The 24,201-nt window shown below is 37.9% G+C and overlaps 1 protein-coding gene across 2 annotated transcripts in view; it reads left to right on the forward strand.

The window, feature by feature from the left end:
- The first annotated feature begins 3,237 nt into the window (after window positions 1–3,237).
- The window catches only part of dyrk1b (dual-specificity tyrosine-(Y)-phosphorylation regulated kinase 1B), a 42,938-nt gene continuing 21,974 nt past the window's right edge, over window positions 3,238–24,201 (forward strand). The window contains exon 1 of one of the 2 annotated variants that reach the window (XM_067448131.1): window positions 3,238–3,981. The gene's annotated coding sequence lies outside the window, so the exon portion shown is untranslated. The remainder of the gene's footprint in view (window positions 3,982–24,201) is intronic. The other variant, XM_067448132.1, reaches the window with a different exon arrangement.

Below are 24,201 nucleotides of genomic sequence, written 5' to 3' on the forward strand. Positions count from 1 at the left end.
AGGTCAGAAGTCATATTAGATCAATAGATATTCGTAAGATTATTCGACATATCAGAGTCGTCACGCCGGAGACGGGTTTATTGAGGACGACTTGATGTCAAGTTGATGCGGCATTTACATGGGGAGTTTAATTGACGCTGTCTCTGCAGACACTTCAGGGATGTGTTGGTCATTTCTGGGTGCAGGTTCACCATCTGGTCTGGATACGTCCCGGATCCGGCTGACTGCAGTAAACCTCGGGATAAACAGAGAGACTAACATTAGTGTAAATGCTATTCGTCTTATGATGTAACGAGTACATCAGGTGTTATGGGAAGTGTTCCCGGTTCAGGCTGACCTAGTTCATGCAACCTACCAATCATTAAACTGATTTTATTAATGCGTATGCCATAGTAAAGAGATGTGTTTTTAGTCTAGATTAAAACTAGCAAGATTGTGGCAAGAGTGTGTCTGCTTCCCGAACAATGCTAGGAAGACATCCAGAGTTTAGGTGCTAAATAGGAAAAGGATTGACTGCCTGCAGTTGATTTTTTTTTTGTTGATATTCTAGGCATTATCAACTGGCCAGAGTTTTGAGACTGCAATAGACCTGATGGAGTATAATGTGTTATAAGTTTGCTGAAGTACTGGGGAGCTAAACCTTTTAATGCTTTGTAAGTAATAAGCAAGATTTTAAAATGTATGCAATGTTTAATACAGAGCCAGTGCAGTGACAGAACCGGGCTAATATGATCGTACTTCCTGGTTTTAGTAAGAATTTGAGCTGCTGTGTTGTGGACCAGCTGGAGTTTGTTTATTAATCGAACAGGGCAACCACCCAGTAGAGCATTACAATAATCTAGCCTTGAGCTCATGAACGCATGTGCTAACTGTTCAGCATTTTGGATTGAAAGCATGTGCCGTAATTAAGATATATTTTTAAGAGGGTAGAATGCAGTTTTACAGATGCTAGAAACTTGGCTTTCATATAAAATATTGGTATAAAAGAGCACACCCAGGTTCCTAACTGTTGACGAGGGCTTGACAGAGCAGCCATCAAGTGTTAGACAGGTTAGATTTACTTGAGGAGCTTTTTTGGTCCAATAATTAAAAATTCTGTTTTTTTCTTAATTAAGTTGCAGGAAATTACTAGTCATCCAACTGAATGTTGAGTGTTTCTATAAAGCAGCACAAAATGTTGCTTTATATGCGTTGTTGTACAAAACCTACCTCAATTTATTACTCTTCAGCAATGGATCAGACTCTGTTAACCATGTTAATGTCAACCTGACTTTGACTGGTTTATGCCTTACACTACTTCTACAGTGGCATCATGTGCATGTTATTATTGTCCAGGCTTAAAATGCAACATAGTGTTCTACAATATGTACACAGGGCGTCTCATCCCTGTCTCTAACGTTTAAAAGTTTGGGGTGTGTAAGATTTATGTTTTTGAAAGACATCTCTTACGCTCAGCAAGGAAGCATTTATTTGATCAATAATACAGAACTAATATTGTGACATTTTTTATTTTTAGCATAATTTATTTAGTTTTTAGTCACATGATCCCTCAGAAATTATTCTAATATGCTGATTTGGTCCACAGCAAACAAAAATCATCAATGCTGAAAACAGTTTAAAATAAAATAAAATGTATGAAGTATTTATTTATATAATTATTTTTAACGTTATATACTGTAACTTTTGATCATTGGAATGCATCATTGCTTAATAAAAGTATTAATTTCTTTCACACACACACAAAAAAAATAACTGGGATGGGCACAAACTTGAAAAAGGCCTGATAAGTCATGTAGTTTTATCTGACAGTACTGTTTTTGTAGACCACTAGATGGCGTCGGATCGGAATGTAATGCTGAGGTAAAGGTAGCGCTATGAACTTTCACCTTGAATTTGATGACGAACTTCCTGCATGTTTAAATTTTAGAAACCTAGGTTGACCTGGCGGCCCATTTAATTACTATCCATTTAAAATGTATACATTGTACGTTGTCATAAACTACGGGAGGTCTCACACATGAAGAAACAACAGAGAGAGGAGGTCATTTTCACGTTTAGTCTGAACGTTCCCACAAAAATCCTACAGACGTGTGAATGTTCGAGCTTACAATGTGACCAAAAGGTTATGAACAATACTGTATGTTTGGTATGAATGTTTTGCGTGGGCGGAAGTGGTCACATTTGTGACCTTGTCTTTTTATCCCATTGTGCACATGACACATTCAGGCAGTTTTAAATTGTGCCCTCGGACTGGAACAATGAGGAATTCATGTAATGGTGATGATGTATATAAAGACTTCGGTTAACTTAAATCAGTTTCGCATCAAGTGCCTCTAACATAAAGCTTTCCTGAAAGAGCTCCCCACTTTTCTAATGATGCGCGTTCACGGTGCGACTCTGAAACAGATAAAGAACACATTTAAATATATATTCACACACACGTGTGTGAAGTTGTCTGTTTAGTTTCGGTTAGTGGCTTGGATAAAACAATACACTGTTTTTTACTGAAGATATATGACAAAAGTGGTTTGCTTTTGCGCTTTTTTTACAAGCTCAAAGTTCATAACGAACGTTACATCAATTTGTTCGTCTGTAAAGTCAAAAATATTGTCAGAGTATTTAAAAAATAATATTTAAGTTAACGTGATGCGCCTTTTGCAGAAAATAACAGCCGAAACTGGTTCGTTGTTTGCTGGTTTAAGCTTGCCTTCCAGTTTGACCAGCTGGAAATTCCCAAACCTCTCTTAAACTGCGATCTGAACAGACCGTATAACCAGCAAACCATCTTTAGCTAGTTTAAACCGTTTTAAAGTAAAAAGTAACTTAACGCTTTATCCTATGTGAAAACTTTACATGCAATTCATCGCATTATTGTCTTGTCCCACACCTGTGGTGCTGAAATATAAGTATTGAGCTAAATTAAGATTAAAACGTTTTCTTAGCCATAACCATTTACGGTCGAAGATTAGCTCTGTAAGTAAGCCGCTTCACATCTCCACTGCCTCGGCATTGTTCATTTGCATTGGCTCCAAGCAACCTATCAGTTTCTAATAGCTTAAAATGGGCCAAAAAGACACTCCAGTGCCCGTTGTCTAAATTATTGTTCCCGTAAAAGCATCGTTTTCCTCCCCTACACAGGCAAATGCCGAGGCAAATCACGCTAACAGCCGCTGGGTGCAGCCCGTTGTCGGGTTTGTTTAGGCGGCCATTTTGTGAACACTGCACACACTCTGAAGCGAGCGCGCTTTGTAGCGGGGACGCGCTTTACCGTGCAGACCCTCTCTAAGCGACAAGCAGCCGCGGAGCCGATCCGAGATTAACGGGCAGTGAGGGGGGGTCCCTGGCGAATGCACATCGCTAATTGTAGCGGTGCGACGAAGAAACCCCGGTTTTTTGTTCATTCGTTTTTCTTTCTTTTTCCATTTTCATTTAATCACTCTTCTTCTCACCCCTCCACCCCCTCGCTGCTGCTGCTGCAACCACCGCGAGCGACCCGCTACTATACTGCCGCTGCTGGGCGATGTGATCGCGGTTAGCCTGAGCGCTAGCCGCTGAGATCCACACACCACCACCGTTACTGCCGCGATTTGTTTCTGAACGAGCAGACGGGACACAACAAGTCAAGGCGGAATATTGCGGCGGTTGTCACGGTTGCATGTTCTGCTGCTCATCGAACTGGCGGTTGGCCGCGCCGGGGGTTTGAAGACGCTCCTGTCGCGCTCATCTGTGCTTTTGGGGGACTGAAAAGAAAGACAAATGTGCTGAAGAGGGCTTGTAGAGCGACGACAAGGCTATAGCGTGCGTGTTTCGTCTTTTTCGGAAGACGATCGCAGCAACCCGTCCGAAGGGGTGGCGGTTCGGGGGGAGGGGGGTCGTTTTGCCGGTTTTTCGGTCCGCCCCGGTACCTGTGTGGCGGAGGTTCGGACGGTAGAGGGGGAATACTGGTAATGGCTGCTTCACGAAGCTGGACACGAAGCTGAGGTAAGACTACAGTTGGTTTCTTTACATGCAGACACACTAACGTTAACTGTTAGTATCGTCTTTTTACGCGATGCTCTCATAGGGCTCAGCCTGTTCCCTCCTTATTCCTCGCAATACACCGTGTTCCCGAAGATGCCTGATGCACAGGCCGGGGCTTTGGCAGGGGAATAGGAAGGGAGTGGGGACATATTCGGCTTGTTACTTCATGTAAACTGGGTCAGATGAAAAAGACCACGGGCAGGTATTTAAACGTTATCCTCCTGTGCCATCCAGAGAGCAGCGGCTCAACTTATGGCAGCCAGGTTGCTTGTCAGGATGTGATTTGCAATGATTAAAACCGTGCAATATATCGTTCCTGATCTGGTTTAAACCATTTTGAGTATTAAACAGCTTATTCTGTGATCTATATACACAAAATAAGCATCAGTCAAATCCATTGCATGAACCGCGTTTGCAGCCATGCACCCATGAACATGTTCGATTATGAGACCTTCAATGCATCTTTTGGTTTTCGCTTTTCATTACTCAGATTGATGAGTCAGGTTAGCCCATCACGTTTGTTTAGACACCCAGTCGTCATTTAATGGTTGTTCAAAAAAAGGGAAAAATCCAAGAGCATCAGTTCGGCCACAATTACATTAATGCAAAACTGCGGTGTTGCATGGGATGCAAATCTTGTGCACAGAATGCCTGAATGCTATCGAAATTTGACAGATAATCCTGCTGGTTTTCAACGCATTTGGCTAATATATTTACCGTTTCACAAAACATACGACCGTGCTAGGTCATATTTTGCGAATAAAACCGCGACTTTATTCCAGGATCTCTCTATATAGGGTGACGTTACAATTTTCTTCATAATGTTCATACGTTCACAAGCGTGTTGCTTGGAGGGCGATTTATGGCCGATTCTTACTCTTCACCTCAAGAATACATTTGGATGTGGCACATATACCCAAGTCTAGCCCAGTATGTGGATAAATCTGGCTATGCCTACACCCTTCATCTCCATAGCGTTTTCTGCAAGGTTTCTGCTGTGGTGCTGAAGTAGCAATGCCGGTTCAAAATGGACACACTTCTGCTTCTGCTCTTCTTCTGCATGTTGCCATCTCACTGCATCATTATACGTTGTCAACTTCGGGAAGGTTTTTAAATATGCTTATTGTCACTGTGTTTAGTTAGAACTGATGCTTTGATTGTAGATCATGTAGATTTTTCCTTGTAGAGGGGGAAATGGGTGGAATCATAGTTGGTGAATCTTGAATTTAGTCTAATTGAAACTATTTTGTGCTATCACCTTTCTGTCTTGGAGTTTTTTTGTAATAATAAAAAACAGATTGTCTTTTTTTAGATGCTTCATACTTTTAGTTGCAATGTAAGAGCCACCTGTCCCTTCAAATACTGTCTCTTTTATCTCTTTTCCCTGAATCTTCTAAACTGTTTTTTTGTGCTCTTTTTTCCAAACATCTGGCTTGAGCATCCATTAATCTACCCTCTCTAGTTTCTTTTTGTTTTTTGGCCTCATTTATTTTTATGTGACCAGCTCTGTTTTTGGATTTCTTTTGGTGTCCGTGGCGGAGTGACACAGGGCTGTGAATAGACTAACTAACTTCATTGTACAAAATCTTGCAACAACTGTAAACGTACTGTTGAATTACTTTAAAGGGGTCTTTCTTTGCTTGAAAAAATGAAAATGAATATCTTCATTTAAAAAGATGGTCGATGCCTGCATGCGTTTCATTAGACGTTTTGTAAAATGGTTAAATAAAAGGCTTGTTCTTATAGCTTTTTATCTTTAGAAGTTCAGCACTGACAAGACACGACATCAAGCAAGCCAGGCAAGTTTTAACAACTTTCAGGTGTGTATTCTAGGAAGCTTTTTTTGTGGGAAGTTCCTATTGGTTGGTAGACAGGATTGTAGTTGCTGTAAATGTCACATCTCTCATTTCTTGTTGCTGACATAAACTAAACTAGGATGGACGCAAGCTTGTTAGTCTTTTCAGAGACCACCTGAGGCAGTATTCCCCATTTATCTTGCAACATACTCCTAAATTTGATAGCTCTGGGTCTGGAAGGAGAGGACACACTTACAACAAGTACACAGTTTATACCGTCTCCCTGCTTATGTATGCCTCTGACTTCTTTGATGAACAGCATAAATTACATTTAGGCTCTTGCAAACAGTGGAAAGTGCTCTTCTTGCGGTGGAAATTCATGATAAAAGCTAGAGTAGGAAAGTGCTATTTTTTTTTTTCCATAGCCCACCTCCCTTTCTGTCTGTCTGTCCCTGTGTGACTTTGCCCTTACTCTATCAGGACAAATCCCTTCACTCATCAGATGGCATATAGCCTAACACATCGATTTGGATGTGGCTCCTAACAAGCTTTTCCTCTAAAGCGTGGCTTGTGTGTGGGGTCAAAATGTGGCTTTGTGGATGATAACAGTATATATTGAAGTATGTTGTTCATTGAGCTTGTGCAAGCTACTAATGTGTATCGTAATTTATGCACATTTTAAAGTACAAACTTGTCTGATTGCTTGTCTAAACTGCCAGATGAGAGAGGGTTTTAGTGACCTTAGTCAAGTTTCTTTTTTATTGACTTGAATCCAGAAGCAAGTTCATTTGAGTTTTATTCACAGCAACATAATTAATTTACATATCAAACTGAGGAATTATAAGGAAATTGCATTGGGAAATGGAGCTGCGTTTACAACTACCATCTTAAACGTTAATTGCTTTGTCTTGCAAGGGATCATAGTTAAAGCCATTAACCACCATTTTGGCAAACTCATTCAACCTCTGAGTATCATCACTTTGGTGTCCTGCCCTTTGGTATTAGAGGTCACTTTGAGGTGTATTTGTCATTGAACTTTATATAAACCAGTTAGGCTTGCTGCAATAGTCTGTGTTACCGGTGTTCAGACTCAAGTCAACACCGGTTATATCACTTGCCCACCGTGGCTTCGCCCCCACCGTCGTTTTGATTTGTTTTTTTATAGTAATAAAATAATTTAGTTCAGATAGAGAACAGACGATACAAATAAAAACTAAACTTGTCTGCTTAATATAGCATGATCCAAACAAGTGTCGCAGCACAAACGCAGCAGGAGTCAGATTTAATTCATCATGAGAGCGAAGAGCTGACTTAGATGATCCCATAAGATATGGTTTCAAAGAGAAATGTAAAAGCGCCTATTTAAGGGAGTTTGTCGTTGTACTGTGTTGTTGTCGTTAGGTTTTTCATTAAGAATAATAGGCTAATGAAATATCAATTCAAGCAACCCGCCCCCGAAATTGGCGCTAATTCAAAACCAAAACTAAAATGTGCACAGAGTGTGTGCGCAACTGTCACGTTTTCAGTTTATGCATACGGAAGCTTAACTTTCATAAGAATTAACTGAAACCACTCGCTTTGCTCCGGTCCGTTATTAATGCCTGAGCAGCCATGTTACTTTCGTTTAGATAGAAATAGTGAATTAAAAGCCTGGTCGGTGATACCGGTATTACCGATGTTGTCACATGTCGATTAACCGGTGGGAAAATTCCTCACTGTCACATCTCTAAAACCAGTCCAACATAGTCATAGTTTTTTAGCAGTTATATTGTCTGATAATGTAATTCATGAGATGTTGATGAGCATAAGTTGAATGAATGTGTCATTTATTAACCATATTAGTGGTGGATTGAATTTTTTTATTTTTATTTTTCAGATTCAGCCCTAGAGGTCATAATCACATTGTAGTTAATTCAGGTCTTTGTATTACAGCTAAAGTAAAATTTGCCACAAAATAGAAGACTTCTGGTCAAGACTCAAGAGCTTCTTAGCTGGCTTCATGGCTTGCTCCCAGCTTCTTTCCATAAGCTGTTTCTCCCAGTCCCTTTTTAATGTAGTTTTCTTCCTTCTTCCAGTGGCTCATAAATTGGTAATGAAAAGCACACAGTGGCTTTGTAGATGTTGAACTGGCTTGGTGGATACCTAGGGTACGAGAGAGGCTAGCTGTAATTTAGCAGGTGTTGGTGACTTTTGATGGAGGTAGGAAGAAATGGAAAGTTGGCTCCTAAAAGCATAGATGGCTCTCAGAAAACACATAATACATCTCTTATATCCTGACCAACTTAATCTCTTTTGCAACAGTATAGATGACACTTTTTCTCAGTCTGGCTTCGGTATATGGTGCAGGTTATGATGTGAACACTTTCTGTTCCCTGTAGGGAGAGTTTCAGTATTTATGTCCTTTACTGTGTCTCCACTATTTCTTGACCACTGCATGCACATTTCAAAGACTTGCCTGCCTTGCTGAGGTGTACACCTTAGCAGCAGTAGTGTGTGTGTGAGTGAGTCATTCTGGTCTAGTCCCCACCTCTACATGGTGCAGTCTTGGTCAGTGTTTGAAGTGGATAAGCCTAGAAACCCTGTAAGTTTCTGCAATGCTCTTTATTGACAAGGTGGTATGGTTTCCAAATCTAGAAATTCAAGGTGCTGCAGAGTTAAGCCAGTCATTATAGAACATAATTACTAGTGCTTGCTAAAGCACAAACCCTTAACCCCAGTATTAAAGTAACTACCGATAATTCTGTATCGTATGTGCTATGGACATGCATTATACCTTAAATAATTTGGCTTGTTAATGAGATGCATGGTACTACATTTCTAGTGTTCTAACTTAAGGCTTTTAAACTGAATTTAATGTTATTTTGCCTTATCTAGGGACCTGGATGTCATAGGCCTTATTCACACAGGCAACATGGTTTATATTTGACTATATTATACGATTATATAATGCCTAAATAAAATCCATATTATAATTTTTTAATACGTTTTTTTTTTTTTTTTTTGTAGCCTGAACAGATAAAACTGATTTTCTGATTCACCTTTGTAAATTCATCTATGTATTTGTTTTAAAGGAACAACAACCATTGTGTATGTGCTAGAAAAAGCAACTACAGTCTGAACAGAAAAAAGTGAGATCTGGCAAAAGATATCATGGGAACCTTTTCGACACTATTTAAAAAAAAAAAAAAAATCATCCTTTTTTCCTGAACAGAAAATATTAGACTTGGCCAAATATAAAATACATTTTGAGTTGATTATAAAATACATCAACAACAAATTTAAGAAAAATAAAATCAGATTTGATCTGCAGTGTGCAATAGCCATAGGACTCTTTTGGCTCAGGCCTGCAAGCATCCACCTAGCAATGCCATAGCAACCACTAAGAACAACTCTAGCAACTGCATAGCAACAGGCTAAAAATTATTTAGAGCACTTAGCAACTCCCCCTATAGCATCATGGCTGCAAGTATTGCGCTCACATTTTGTGTTCACACCCCTTCAGATTATCTGGGTAGACATCCTCAAAAGATTTCTGACAAGGGGCTTTTGTACTGGAAGGATGATTTCATAGTCACTATAAATTATGGTGGAAGTATCTGCTTTTTGCCGTGTTCAAGCCACAAGAACTGGGAACCATTTTTGTAATAGGAATGCCTTTTGGGGGGAGTAAAATAACTCCTACCTCAGAGTAGGGTCTAACCCAGCACATACTACCAGTGATTTTAGTGAACATTGCCTGACGAACACATGACATATGAAACACTGGTACCTGACATTTTTTTTTAAATGCCACAGTTTACATAGACCTATACTTCACGAACTAACTCCATGAACATATAGATGGACCAGCTCTTAAGTCCAGTCACGTTGTGTTCTTTTCTCAGCCTCGATGATATCACTGCAAGTTGTCATTGGAGATTTCGTCTCTTGGGCCCTTTTTGGTCTTTCAATCACATTACTTATATGTCTACATTCCATCTCCGTTATCACACAAACTACGGCTCACAAAAAAACAGCTCCGATCACGCCAGCCTCCAGTTGTTGATGTTGTTAAATGCCACGCTTAAATGATGACACTGTAGGCCGGGGAAAATTTAGGGCCGGGCCGGGCCGTAGGGGAAAATTTACTTTTTGGGGGACCATCCTGGTAGCTATATTCTATAACAGAGTTCCTATAACTGGATAATCTGGTGCAAAAGCCCCAATATGCTATTTTCCAAAAAAGAGTCAGGCCATCAATGAATATCCAAGAGCAGTGTTTGTGGGAGCAAACCTGAAGTAGCTGAACCTTTCTGCTGTAATTTAAGCATTCTGTTTGCAGTGTGTGCAGATACAAAGTTATTGTGATGCATGTGTGTGTTTGATCAGTATTATGTCTCTATATGCATGTCTGCTTCAGCATCCTCTGTTCATGTGTGTGATAAGAAGGAGCTACTCATCTTCATGATGATCTTTTTCCCTCTCAGCATCCCTGCCTTGCTGACCTGCTTAACACAGCTCTGAGATGGAGAGAGAGTGAGGGTGAATGAGTTTAAACCATATGGAGGAGTGAGTCTGGAAAGGTAACAGGGTGGTGGAATAAACTGGGAGAGAAGAGATTCCGATAAATCAAGATAAATGGATCTCGTATTCAGTCGAAAGACAAAAAAGAAAGGTGTAAAGATGGATGTGTGTGTATGTGTGTCAGAGAGAGAGAGAGAGAGAGAGAGAGAGAGAGAGAAAGTCATTGGTGGAGCTGGATGGGATAAAGATGTTATGAGCTGCTCCCAAAATAGACTTTTCTTCATCATTTTAGTAATCTTTATCCATCCCGTGCAAATCCCTGCACCATGAGAGAATAGTCATTTAAAGTCAAGTACGTGACATGACCACAACACGGAATCCATTTGTAAGTTCTCAAGGTGAAAAAGGCATCATTTTATTGTGTTGTTTATTAAAATGTAGATCAGATGTGTAGAGTAAAATGTCTAGTCTGCAATTGGGAATTCAATTATATTCTCAATATGTGTTTTGTAGCTTTTGCCTTTTTATTTATAGTACAAATTGGCGCTTTTCACACTGTTCTTAACCCAGGTTCTAAATTGTCGCTTTAAACACAGATTTTAACCCTGGGTTAAGGAACGTTTCACACTTGCGATGAGGTTAGCACCACTTTTTACATTGGGTTATGACTTCTTTTGCAGTACCAAACTTGTACAGTGTGAAACCATGCAGTGTTAGAATGTTAAACACTTAGCAACAGACAACCAATCGTGTACGTCTTAATGGGCAGTCATAGCAACGCTGCACAATATATAAGCAGTAATACAAAAAAAAAATCATAGGAACATTTTTTAAAAGCTGACAGAAAAAGCAGCGATTTGAGTGAAGAAGAGACTATTTCACGCTTTTATGGTAGTATCCATTCAGTTTTAACTCGATAGTACAGTCTGCAATATGAGGATGTACAATGCTTTATGCAAACAGGTCACATGCTGCGTTCATCCAATCAATGACACTGACTGTAAATATGCAAATAAGAACGTTAACCTAGGGTTTAGGAATGTACAATGTGAAATATCAGTTTATACCCAGGATTAATTGTCCTGGGTAAATTATGAGCAGTGTGAAAACGTAAAGCAAGATAACCCAGGTTTCAGTTTACCTGGGGTTTAGAATGAACCAGGGTTAACAATTTCAAGTGTGAAACACCCTCTTGAAAGGTGACGGTGAGAAGAGGGGGGGGGGGGGTGTAATTCGAACTTGCATCACCTGCATGAGCTCCATTGCTTTACATGTTGCATGTGTTATATACTAGGCCTCAGCTCTGTCTTTTATAAGTTTGCCTAATTGTAAAGCCTTATTTGCTGTCATTTCAATTGACAAATTTTAAATGATATAAGCCACTGACGAGTAAATAACAGTTGATTTATTCATAGGACAATTAACAGACACCAATCAGTTTGGGTCAAGAAATGAATATTGTATTCAGCAAGATATACATTAAGTTGTATCTTGTGACCGTAAAGATATTTACATAGCTACAAAAGAGTTCAAATAAATGTTTTCCATTAATCATAGAATTGATGATACATTTCTTGAGCAGCAAATTAGCATATGAGAATGAAGGATCACGTGACAGTGAAGACTGCTAATAAATAGCACGTTAAAACATTTTGAATGGTAGTTTATCATGAAGAATCTAGATGTTTATTGTGATTACATGTAAAAGAGAGACACGTGATGCAGATCTACACTTACATTTCGACAGTTCAACATGTATCTCTAGGCAGATACTAGTTAAATTGCAAAACGGTAGTTTAGTTTGATGAACCTGGTAACTTGAGCTATGCTATATGTAGCTATAGCTTAGTTATATTTATTCTTGTGATGAGGGCCATGTTTTATACTGCTACGCCCTGTTGCTATGATTAAATGTGCCATGGTATCAGGTTTACTAGTTTTGCATTTATTAGTCCAGAAAGTTAGAAGCTAAGCCTTTTTGACCAAATTTATTGTGATCTAACTGTCACTATAGGGCATAATCAAAATACCTGTTTTTAAATACAGACACTTTGTTTTAATTCATATGTGAGTATGATATGGTTTATTTCACTGTTAGTGGACTAATAGAATATTGTCAATGACAGTTTTGTAACTTCAGTTTTGTGAATGAATAGCTTGCAAATCTCACTTGTTTTTTCTCTCTTATACACAGACTTTAGGAATGGCATGGCAGCACTCAATAGGCTTGTATGTCGTTGAATATGGGATGTATTTACATGGCCCATGTCTCTATGGATACGGTGACGTGGGGGTAGTGCGGGGCAGAACAGTATAGGATCCTCATCAGGGACATTGCTGGGTCACTCTCTCTTCAAAGGGAGATGAAAGTGGGTCAGGACTGGGGGAAGAGATGAGAGGAGAAAAGAGGAAAAGGAAAGAAATCAGGAGCAACTGAGAACATGCCACACAGTTTTATTTTAGTCTGTTGCACCCATGTTGATTAGTCAAACTTGTTTAGTGCTTATTCTGTAATTATGTCAGGTAGCATGAGTTGGTATCACTTGATGGGGTGACTATAGTCCTGGGCTCACGGTTCAAGGGTTATGTCATCAATTTGTCAAGACTTTGTTCATCTTTGAAACGATGAAAAGATATTTTAAATAAAATCTGAGAGATTTATGTCCCTCCATGGACAGCTACACAACTACCACCAATGCTTCAAAAAAGTTAATAAAGAGATTGTAAAACGAATCTAAATGAATCAAGCGGTTGATTAAAGATTTTCTGAAGAGACTGTATCAATCTATATGATGTACAGATTTGAATTTAGTATTTTATTCACATAAAAACATTGATAATTGAACATTAACAGAAGCTTAAAGGGTTAGTTCACCCAAAAATGAAATTGATGTTATTAATGACTCACCCTAATTTTGTTCCACACACGTAAGACCTCCGTTCATCTTCAGAACACAGTTTAAGATATTTTATATTTTAGTCCCAGAGCATAATGCAGTCAATGCCCACTTCACTGTCCATGTCCAGAAAGCTAATAAAAACATCATCAAAGTAGTCCATGTGTGACATCAGTTGGTTGATTAGAATCTCTTGAAGCATCGAAAATACATTTTGGTCCAAAAATATCAAAAACCATGAATTTATTTAGCATTGTCCTCTCTTCCGTGCTCCAAAAAGATTCAAACGGTTAATGAATCAGTGAATCGATCAATGCTTTGGGTTGCCAATGTCACGTGATTTGAGCGGTTTGACGTGATCCGAACTGCTGAAATCACGTGACATTGGCGACCCGAAGCATTGATCGATTCACACCGTTTGAATCTTTTTGGAGGAACGCGGAAGAGAAGACAATGCTGAATAAAATCATAGTTTTTGATATTTTTGGACCAGAATATATTTTCGATGCTTCAAGAGATTCTAATCAACCAACTGACGTCACATATGGACTACTTTGATGATGTTTTTATTAGCTTTCTGGACATGGACAGTGAAGTGGGCATTGACTGCATTATGCTCTGGGACTAAAATATAAAATATCTTAAACCGTGTTCTGAAGATGAACGGAGGTCTTACGGGTGTGGAACGACATTAGGGTGAGTCATTAATGACATAAATTTCATTTTTGGGTGAACTAACCCTTTAACCATACCTGCCTGCAGTCAAGAGCAAGAACAAACCTCATTGGTTCTTGTGGAAGTTCAAGCGTGCGTTATGAATGAACCTCATTGGTTCTTGCATGTCACACAGACATGCTTGAGCTTGCATTTAACATATATGACAGTGTTAATTTTGACAGCAAATTCAGATTTAGTCTTAGTCTTAGTCTTTTGAATAACACACCATTTAGTTTTAGTCCCATTTTAGTCATCTGAAATCTTTTAGTCTTAGTCTAGTTTTAGTCGACTAAATATCATAAGAGTTTTAGTCTTAGTCTCACGGGTCGGTTTGTATAACGTTTTAGGTTCACGGTTTCATGTAAAATAACTACATATTTAACTGTTTAAATGAAAGATTAATCCTTATTAAACTTACACAAGCTATTCAATCAAGAGCAGTGAGTCCTCATATTTTCTTTGACATTAAAGGTTGCTGCCCCTTTAAGACCTAATACAGGGGTATGCGTCGTCTTTCTCGACTGTATAAAGTTCACTTAAGGCATATTCAGACTATGTCTGCTTGGATACTTAACAAGATGGACATGTTGACATACTTTTTGTATGAGTTTGTCCGTTCAGCGCAAGACTTGAAAGATAACTCAATATTTGCGCGCTGTGGGACGCGTGCGCGCTCTCGGATGACAGAACTTCACACAGCGCGTGCGCGCTCACATTCGCGTCTTCTGGTGAATATACCCGGGTGAGGACGGCGAAATGACTGGACAAGCATTGAACACAGTTTACAAAGAGAAACCGTTTTGCCAGTTTTTCTTTTATTATCGCTGTTGTAGCCTATCACTGAGGAGCCAGCACGTGTATCCATCGACAGAAACATACATAAAGCATTATTTTCAAGTTACAACCTATATTAAAGATGTGTCATCATCAGATGTGAGATGAACCGTGGTGCAAGTGCGTTTTACACGGCACCCCGGTTGGGAAACGCTGGTCTAATCAATACAGGTCAGACGTGGTTTTCTTTAGTTTCTATTTTATTCCAAGTTTAGCAGCTAGCGGGAACACGGTGGTTTATCTGATAAAATAAACTTGGCGTGCGTGCTTTGGCATGTATTTCTGGATGAGTCGTCTGTAACTGTCAAGTTGGTGGTGTATTTGCCAGCGATTTTTGCTCCACACGGTTTACAGGCGTATGATTGTCCTTGTTGTCATATGAGAAATGTGACCAGATGTCAATTCTTCGTTTTCGTCCTGCCTCTGACATTTCTGTTCTGTCTTTTCTGTGTAACTGCTGCTGCGTTTGTTTAGCTGTTGCGCGTGCATTTACCGCGGCTTTTTTAAATGGCTCGGCTGCTTCTGCATAGATCAACCTACCCTCAAAGATTCGCTCTGATTGGATTTCTACCCAACACGGCCCACAAAAAGAGTACTTATGATTGGATCTCTTCTCCATTCGTCCCTCCCATATATTTTCGTCTCATTTTTATTCGTTGACTAAAGTGTCAGTTATATTTCGTCACGTTCTTCGTCATCATATCTGACTTTTTATTTAGTTTTTATTTAGTTTTCGTCCGTGAAAAAGGTTAGTTGACGAATATTTTTCGTCATAGTCTTCGTCAACGAAATTAACACTGATATATGATGTGTGTGTTGATGAATTTTATATGAATAAAAGCCTAAATTAAATCTGTTGTTCATCATATAAAGTGATTGTCTCTCTTGACTCGCTTCAAAAAATTGGACTAAACAACTCAATTGATATGGATTCATTTTTATGATCCCTCTTAACTTTTTGAAGCGTCAAAAGTGTTAGTTGCATAGCTGTCAATGGAGGGAAGGAAATCTTTCATATTTCATCAAAAGGTCTTCATTTGTGTTCTGAAGATAAGCGAAAGTTTTAAGTGTTTGGAACAACATGAGGGTGATTAAACAATTTTCTTTTTTTGAAAATGTATTCTGTAATTATATGTCAGGACATAGCTTGAGTTTGTGTCACTTGATGGGGTGACTATAGTCCTGGACTCATGGTTTAAGGATTATGTCATCATTTACTCACCCTCATGTTGTTCCAAACCCATATAACTTTCTTCTGTAGAACAATCTGAATGTAAATGGGGTCCAATGTTGTTCTTCATGGTGAGTAAGTATTCTTTTCTTTTATTTATTTTTTTCCTCGCGAACTAGCACTTTAATACTTTTTACAGCCCTGTTGTGTATGGGGGGAAAAAATGTTTAAGAACCGTCTTGTCCAGTGTTCTTTTGGAATTATTTATGTAGTTTAACAGTATTGATTTAATATTTTGAATATTTTGTTTTAGTGTAAGTTTTAATAATTGTGGCATTTGTCATTTTTATTAGGGTTTTTTTTTGGTTTCCATTAAATGTTATCCATTCCTGCCACGGCATATTTTAGTTTTTCATCCAATATTTATTATATATATTTTTCAATTTTATTTCAGCTTTATTTTTGATTTAACAACCATTTTAAATAGTTTTCGTGTTTAGTTAACAATAATGTTCTACTCCAAAAGACAACTCTTGCCTACAGTCACTGTGGCGTTCGCCATCATGTTTTTTGGGGCCGCTTTGCCTAAGATAGAAATGTTGGATGTTGCAAACACAGGTGATACAGCCATTCAAATACTTTGTTTATTTTGTATTTCAGGAAAAGCTGTAGTTAGAAACCCTAACCCTAGGGTGATGGACGCAGGGCTGTGGTGAACCTAGTCCCAAACGCTGGCCCACCTATAGACAACATCCATCTTAGTTGGCCTAGATAACCCATACTGCATAAATGGGTTCTACAAATTGTCAGATTTGTCAGTCTGCTTCATCACGCAAGAGGCTGGCTGTCTGTGCACATGCATGCTTTTCTAGACATTTGCCCATCCTCATACATCTGTATGTGTGTCTTGATAGCCTATATTTGAAACATGCCTGTTTTAAAGCCCATGGTTAGTAAACTCTATGTGTCCATGTAAAAGGCCCTGTTGTCACCATGGGAGTGCGAGACTGCTTCATGCACTGACTGTGACAGCCAAAGTGCCTGTCTGTGTGCCTGCATGCCTGCACACACCCCTTGCCAGGCTCCATGACTGCTCTAAGCTGGCACAGCAAGAATTAAATAGCCAGAGCTTCTAGAGATTATGCCTGGCTTAACAGAAGCTTAATCACATCGTATGTGCAGTATAGGAGGAATAGAACACGGTGGTGAAAGAAGAAGAAGAGAAAGAAAGGTGGCAGAGGGGCGTTAGGTGTTCATGTGGACCAATGTCTAAGAATCGCTGTTTTGACAGTTTAAATGTTATGGGGTATGTTTGATCCAAAAAGGACCTTATGGTCCTAGCAAGTTCAGAAGCACTGAACTCTTGAAAACCACCTGTGCGAGGACTAAAAAAAATCTGTAAACTTGATGCTTTAAATCTGTTTTAGCTATCATTGACTATTGGACTTGTTCTATATTAATAATACATATATTAATGCATAGATTGATATTACCTAAAACAAGACTGGAAAAATATAAGACAATGAGCTAAATCAGATGTTTGCTAAAACAATGCCTAAATGCTATTTAGATATTTATTTGCATTATTTCAACTTATATGCTGCCAAGCATTTGACAATAGCAGAAAAGGAAAGTAATTTCAGAGGTGGATAATATTCCTTTTTATGAAAGATTACAAAAGCAATATTAAGGCATTTTATACATAGTTTTGATTAAATGTTGACTCATTAATATTAACTAATTTCATTAACATGAGATCCTTTTACGTAATCAAAAAGTTGTTACAGGTTTTACATACTTTGTATAACATATATGCACATGGTGGTTTTAATCAGAGGGATTGTGACGCTGATCAGGACTGTTTGAAATTGGTTTATTCTATTTTTATTTTGGCTATTTATTTATTTTTGTGGATGGTAGTTCTTGACCTGTTGCTACAATTGCTAATTCATATTTTATTTAAATGTATATATTAAAATGTTTTAGCCTTTAGTTTACACAAGAGGTTCAGCGGCTTTGTCTTTTTTTTACCTCATGTTAACATGTGAGCAGCCAAATAAACAAATACATTTTGAATACGTTTTTCGAACCTGCCAAAAAAATAAAATTTTGATTCTAGCCGGAATGTGGGTTTTTTTGTATTAAGAATGACTAACCCTAATTCCAGAGGGCAAGAGAAATTGGATGGGTATAGAAGTCTCAGAAATCACCATAAACTTTACAGTGATGTGAGGAATGGTAGGTTTTTGAAGCCTTTTGATCCGTTACATATAGGCCAATTGAACAGTGATGTCTTTATGTTAAGTAGGGTGATACGCTCCCTGATACCTACCCTGAAACTTGTCTGAGAGACATATCAATTACTTCTTTTGTAACCCTAACGGTTTGTTTTGCTTTGCAAATTACATTGAATACATCTGTCGAACCTCCCAAATATATTGGCTGCTTATGTCTGAACATGAGGTAAAAGACAAAGCAGTTGAACTTTTTATAGTTTATTTGGAAATGTTCAAGTTGGGCATCATTTCCTCTCAAATAGATTGTCTATAGCACTCATGCCTTGCAATGGGGAGATATATTTGACATGAGTTTTAGATCGATTTGTTTTAATGGGTTTGTCCTTTGGCAAATCCAATGGCCTTAGTTATTCCAGTCCTGCCATTAGATCACGTTCATCAACTCCTGTGTCTGTGTAAAGTACTGAGCTGGTATTTTTGGTTTTGTAAACCTTGATACTAAAAAGAAACAGCCAACAACACTATAGTATCAGTATTATTGCCATAACTTTTCATAAAAATGTTATTTGTAAAAAGATTAATAAGCTTATTTGTAAATCGTAGTACACTGTAAAAACAAAATAAAATATCAATATATGACAAGATTCAACTAATTTTATTAAAGCCAGATTAATGTTGTTTAAGTTCAAAGACTTAAACACCCAAGCTGATTGTATTTAATTCAAGTCAGCCACTTTTCTTTGTGTTTACAGAAAACTATGTGAAATGTGGCCTGTTAATTTGTTTTCAGGTGATGCAAAGTTTAGCAATCATGCATACCCCATCTTAAACTTTGTTAAACAGTTATGCATGTATTGAGGCTGTTATAACAATCTAATTTGATTAACAGCATTGAAAACACGCTCTCAATAGGTAAACATCTATATTTTAAGAGTGTGTTCAAGTTTTTTTTTTTTTTTTAGAAACAAGGTTGACTGAAAACAATCTTCAACCCATCCTTGATTTATGGATTTACCAGAATCACCAAAAAGGCTTTTCTCTCCCACTCTCTGTGCTTCCTCTCCCTTAATGCAATGATTTGGCTTGGCCACTAGAGGCAGCAGAGGAGGGACCACCAGTAACTTCTCAATTATCACAGCCCTATGCATGCTTTTCTCTTTTAATCCCTGGTAAAGCATTGATATCACCAGTTATGTAGTATTATAAGATGTTTTTCTGTTTTAATATAGTGTATGTAACACAAATATTTTGTATTTTATTTCTGTATGTAAAATAATGTAATATTTGTGTTGCTGGTAATGTATGTCACTCCAAGGCTTCCAGTAACACCTGTAGGAATGATCCATGAGCAACCTTATCACTCTTATAAACTCTCCCTGAACCCTAGAAACCCTAATGCATATATTAAAGCAGTTTCCTCTTTGTAGAAAAAAACACCCACATTACAAAATGTAGATTAATTGCACCAAAAGAGGGTGACACTGGTGTGGCCTGGGCAACAGTTCCCTCACTGTTTCTCTCATTGACTGTCTGTGTTATAGTTATGTGTGGTTTTCAGGTGAAAGGTCATGCTGCGGAAGGGAGGGCAGGGTGGGGGGAAGGCTCATCAGGGATTAACAGTAGGGATTCTCCTGCGTCTCGCTCCCTGAAAGGGTCAGGCGTAAGTGCACTGACACGTGTGGACAGATACTGTCAAGCTTAGTCTCTTCCTGATCATTGTGTTCCCATGTATTATTACCAGAACATATATAATTTAGCATGATGATTGTGACTGTAATAATCACTTCATCATTATAATGTTTGTGAGACTAGCCAATTTAAAGCCATTGAAATAAACTTTCCCCCATTATTCTTTGATTGTTCAAATACTATATTTCTGAAGTTACAAAAGTTATATACACATACATACACACCTTTTTTCAGTAATATAAAATATAATATAAAGGAAAAGTCAACCTGTCATTATCACAAAATAAACCCCAAAAGGATGATCAGATTTTTTTTTACACACAGCTATTTTCAGTTAATTAATTAATATTACATGGTAATAATTAAATGCATGGAGAGAAAATATTAGTTTAAATAATAAAATAAAGAGTGCCGAGAGACGGTACACATTACATGACACAACTTTGTAGGAAACTGTTATTCTAGATTGTACAGTGATGCCCTGGATGACAGACATTTTTCTAATTCCTGCAACTGACCAGTCACAATCAAGTATTCCAGAAAAGCTGTGTAATAAATATACTATCCAAAAGCTTGGTCTATCATACACTTCTGTTCAAAAGTTTGGGATCGGTTGATAAGATTTGTTAATATTTTTGAGAGACATCTTTTGTGCTCCCCAAGATTGCATGTATGCGATTAAAACTACAAAGAAAAACATTAATATTGTGAAATATTATAATTGAATAAATTGTATAATATGTTTTAAATATTATTTATTCTTTTGATGGCAATTGGAACTATTACTCCAGTCTTCAGTGTATCCTGATCCTTCAGAAATAATTTTAAAATGATTTCTGATTTGGTGCTTTCTTATTTTTATTATTGAAAATGGTTTTGCTGCTTCATTCAAATGCATATTTATAGATTATTTGAGGAATAGAAAGTACAGAACAGCTTGTTTATTAATGTTTGATATATAAATCTTTTGTGACACAAATGTAGTTGTTGTCACTTCTGAATAGAAGTATTAATTTCATTGGGGGAAAAAAACTTTGTTAAACGTTTTCTAAATATGTCTGTAAAAAAAAAAGAAAAGTTTTTGTTGTAGTTATGCAAGTATTTTAATTCCTAAGGTTTAACAGCTCAACTCTGACTTAAAGTGATTTTGCTGGTGCCATGGCCTAAGGGTTGGACATCTTTAGCGTTTGTATCCATAACTGTTCAAGCATGGCACCTCATGCAGCCTATTTATGGATGAAACTTCAAACTTCTGTAATGGTAAACTTGAACCTAGCCCATCTTAGGTTTCTTGGCAGAACTTCCATGGCACTAGCAACATTAGGCCATTTTTGTCACAGGTAACACAAGTGTAATGAGGACAACTGTTCTGTTTAGAAACAAGTTTTTTACAGCTTCATATTCTGTATGTGCTTTCATACCATGGTATTGAGTGGCATCCCTATAAACCACTTGTATATAATTATTGAGCACAACAAAGAGATCTATCTTGCTTACAACTTGTTTCAATTAACTGAAAAAGTCAATAGAAACTTATTTTAATGTAAACAGTTTATATTTACAAGTTTATTGTCATTTTGTTGTCATATGTTTTGTTATCAAATTGTAATATGTTCTGTTCCCCGCCTGTTTTAAGTGTCCGTTCCATAATTGGCACGTTTTGTCATACTGCTCTTGGATATATGAAATAGATGTGCTCCAAAGAAAGCACACACTTTAGGTGGCTATTTTAAATATTTAGGGACTAAGAGGTCAGGTTTACTTAGTTGTAAATATCTCACTGTTGGTATACGAGCCATTTGCCAATGGGAAGTGTTTGCTGGGAGTGCTGTGATGTATATCTGGCCATTCTGCCTGTCAATAAGGAGGTTGAAAATAAAGCACTGAAGATTAGGCTATATGATTTGTTTTGGTCAGTATGCCTCCCTCATATTCTGCTCATATAAAGCCCGTTTTGTTGCCTTATTTAACTTGCATGTGTCCAAACAGACAAATGTAACTCTGTAATGCACACTTTAAAATCGAGAGAAGAAAAAAAAAATCTCTGGCGTGAGCAGAGCTGAAACACAACCCCGGCAACCTCCCCGCAGTGTAATTGTAATTCGCTGCTGTGTTACCCCGCCGTTCCTTTTGCGCTTGCTAGCTTCTTCAGTGAAGTTCGACTACCGTATCTTCCCACTGCATCATGTTTACCTAGCAACACGCATCACCCGCTGCCGGCCCTCCCATTGGTCATTTCAAAACGCACCCGGGACCAATGGCAGGGCTGTTACCATGGTACAATGTGTAGTTGCCGGGTGGAATTTTGCTGCAAGGCACGTGAGTCCCGGAATCTTCGCCTTGCGTTTTTAATCTCGGGTGTCTGGGAGCTTTGCAAAGGTGATTTATTGGAACCGAGTCACATTTCCTCTCAAGAACCAGCTCACTTATACACGTAGACGTTTATTTGTACATTTATGCTTTACAAACCAAAATAATAATGTGACACATAAGAGGCTGCCGCAGCTGTCACAGGGGTGCGCACTGCTGTAGCTTTGGAGAGAAAGGAGGAAAGTTGAATTCTCTTGGAAGTTTACAATGAAAGCAAACTATATTAAGATTAAGATTTATTTTCCCAAATATTTGTGTACATTTAGCATCTAATAATGTTATTTCTTATTTTTATTTCACATAAATTATACGTGTACATTGAACAATTTCGTCATTTTACTATTTTTATTCTTTAACTTGCCTTTTCTTTAGTGTTCCTATTCATATAGTATTTTAATTCGTTTTTAAAAAATTTAAAACGTTATATAGTACTATATATAATTCTTTAGTAAAATCTGTTTGCATGTTATCCCAAAATGGGCGAATTGTTTATTTGAATACATCATATTTTGACATTTTACATGGCCATACGCTTGCATATAATTTAAAAGTTTTTCCCTCTCTTAACAAGAGAAAGAAACGCGAAAATATACATATAAACGAGCTTCTGTGGAGTCATGGAGGATGAATGACGGCATGGTTAACCTCGTTTTGCACCACCATCGACCCCCTCCCTTATACTCTTTTAGGGGAGAACAGAGAGGAACTACCAACCCGCACGCAATGGGGTTTGAGCATGTTTCCTAACCACAATATGGTCAAATTAAAAAATAATAATACAGGCCTATTTATTAAAAAAAAAAAAATCGCAATTTGCAGTATTTAATATACAAATGGAGGTAAATTACAACTGCACACTTACTTAAACTGTAATTGAGGCCATAATATACAATTTACATTAATAAAAGTTTTCATTTTTTTAAATAATAAAAAAAAATTAGTTCATTTCAAGACTATTCACAAGTTATTCAGATTGTCGTTGGGTTATTTTTAATTATACAATGAGAATTTACATGGATATAAGTTTGAAGTAGCTTTAAATAAAAATTATATCTTGATGTTTGATAATTTATATTAAATCTCGAGCCTTATCACAATTTCATTTTAATACAATTTCAGTGCAGTGGTACGAAGTTTAAAAAGATATAATAATGAATGATAATTTAAAGTTTGCTCTAATGCAACAATTCTCCGATTCTACTGTTTCGTGTGTTGATGACAGTTTCCCACCCCCCTTCCCTCTCCTCTTCTCAACTTTTCGCTGTTTGTCTCCCCCTCCATATCAATCTACCTGAAGTCCTGTGTTATTTCCGCGGGCACGTCATCCTGTTTCCGCGGCGTATTTTGGAGACAACAAGGAGCTAGGGGAAAGGGCAGTCTCTCGTCTCTTCTCCGCCCACATACCAAGCTGACCAATTCAAACAGCAACGGGGACCACTCCTGACCAATCGCGCGTAAGCTGCCGTGGCGTTGGATAGCAACAGACCCTACGAACGCGCACACAGGGGGTGGAGAATGTAGGCACCCATGAACGCGCGCTAGCAGAAAGGGAGGGAGGGAGATTTGAGGAGCAGTTCTGTGGAAAGGAACATCGGCGTGTGTGCGCGCTTTAGCACAGAAAAGTTTGATGGAACTTAAAGGGCACGGAAAGATAACTTCCTTATCTTATACACACAGTTATTGTTACAAATAAAGAAATAAATGTTTCAAATTATATCAATGGCATCAGGCTAATTGATACTATATTCATGAGGGTTTTTTTTTTTTACTAAGGCCGACCTTGACGTGTTTGTCTGTTTTCTTTGCAATCACTGTACGAATGATTCAATTACTTCTGGAGGTTAATCTTAAGCACTCTTTCCCCCCAAAAAAGATGTAAACAAACTAACGACATAATAGCCTGGCTGTTGTTACTATAGTTACCGGACTCATGACTAGCATATTGCAATCTTTGTCCTTACTGAGAA

Source organism: Pseudorasbora parva, chromosome 7 (genome assembly GCF_024679245.1).
Source record: "Pseudorasbora parva isolate DD20220531a chromosome 7, ASM2467924v1, whole genome shotgun sequence".
Classification (NCBI taxonomy): domain Eukaryota; kingdom Metazoa; phylum Chordata; class Actinopteri; order Cypriniformes; family Gobionidae; genus Pseudorasbora; species Pseudorasbora parva.